The following is a 1,937-nucleotide window of genomic DNA, read 5'->3' as shown; positions in this document are numbered from 1 at the left end:
TACTTTTAATTTTCAGTAGTCAAGAAGCCTCTGAACAGAGCTAAAGTGTTCTAACCGAGAACACTTTATTTCGCGCGGTAAAACTTTAATTCACTTATTAGAATTAATTAGAGAAATTGTCATAAAAAAGTAGAATATTGTTTTTTGGTAATAAAAGGTTTTTAGAAGTGGAAACGCGAGTGTTTTAAATAAATCCAAGTGAGCATCAACGTAAGTATAATTCTTAACTCTTTAGCCTTTTCTGTTCCAGAAGCTTTGATTACCCCATCGTTCCGAAGTTAAGTTTCGGCAGCCCGGAACAAGAGCAACCACGGTCATCTATTTTAAAATCCAGGAGCTAGTGCGCGAGCTTGGCCAACGCCCAAGCAGGGTAGCCCATTGGAAGAGGCCGTCTAGGATATCGCCGAAACAATCGCCATGATGATGGCCTTTGGATGTTGCCTTCAGCCCATCCTTTTGTTGGTCGACCTCTGGTTCAGTTGATTGGGAAGAGGGTTCGTGTTTTCTTTTTATTATATAGCAACAGATCAAAAATAGTAGTTAGACATTGAGGAGTTGCAATAAATAGTGAATTATGTAAAAAATTGTTAATGGATGTTTTGTTTCATATAAAGTATTAAAACCTTTTTACCTGTGAAATAGTATTTTCGTGTCACCCGTAACTGATGGTTTTCGAGGTTTTCAAGGATGGAAATGTTTGAAGACAAATTAATTAACGCTTCAGGATAAAAAACAACCTTTATTTACCATATACCAACCAATAAATGTTTTATCTACGCTTTTCTACTTTTCCCTAATAAGGGGTGGTTTTCACTCATTTAAAGCCAAACATAATATACATGGTAAATCTTAAAATAGAGAGTAACAAGAATTTGATAAAAAAATTTCTTGTAAATCCATGTTGACTGGAAGATTTTGGAGGTCACTCGCCTAAATCGGGTTCGGCATTTTTCTTTCCCTCTCTTGGAACGAAATGGAATAGCATTGTAAGAGCGGCTTCTGTTGAGCCTGAGGGTCCGACCACTCTTCGTTCCGATAGATGATGGTATCCCGGAGGCTGATGTCAGCGTTTAATTTATTGGCAGTACGCATATCGAAAAGACGATCTGTGGCCTTTACTGTTCACTTTCGCAAAGTTTAAATCCAGCGTTTGGTATGTTCTGTCCTAAAAACTGTGCTGCATGCGATGTTAGCAGTTTCCTTCATCATTCTCGAGGCCTTGTTTTCCTATCACAAGCTTGAGCAACGTGTTGTTAAAGTTTGGCAATCAGACTTTCCATAGCGTCGAAAATAAACAAAAAAGACATATGTGATCGCACATAGTTCCACTATCAATGCATTTATATGTATAGTATTTAAAATTAAATCTCCTCGAAACGTGAAAATGCAATAGTGCTAAAAATTGCAACTTCAAATTATTTATTCGTCGAAATTAAGTAAGTCGGAGTGCTCTAAATCGAGGTATATTTGTGGATTTCAATTCGAAGTTCACAGAAGGGAAGAGATAAAATAGACGAAGAAACTGAGCCTTTCGGAGACAACTGTCTGACGAGGACAGTTTGTATATGGGTCAGTCAGACAAACTTCCCGTCAGTTATCCCTAAATCGCGTCTCATACATGCTATACTGCACAACTGACCGTGCCAATTTCATCTACCATAACTGAAGAACAAAATTAGAGTAAAGCAAAGAAGGTTACTATCAATGTATTTGCTGGGTAACGTTGCTTATGGTTAACCGTGAAATTTAACTGTGAAGAGTGTAGGTTTTGAAAGGATTCTTACTAAGAGCTTTTTAGAGTTGAAAGCTCAGTTGTGACTGAACTCTCGTCGTTTAATATAACTGACTGATTTAGGATATGGAATGAGCGCCATCATGAATTTCACAATTTCTAATCACTAATTGTAGCATCTATACCAAAAAAAAAACAAACACAA

This window comes from Hermetia illucens, chromosome 7 (genome assembly GCF_905115235.1).
Source record: "Hermetia illucens chromosome 7, iHerIll2.2.curated.20191125, whole genome shotgun sequence".
NCBI classification, from domain to species: Eukaryota; Metazoa; Arthropoda; class Insecta; order Diptera; family Stratiomyidae; genus Hermetia; species Hermetia illucens.
The sequence above is the reverse complement of the archived record's forward strand: the minus strand, read 5'-3'. Positions refer to the sequence as shown.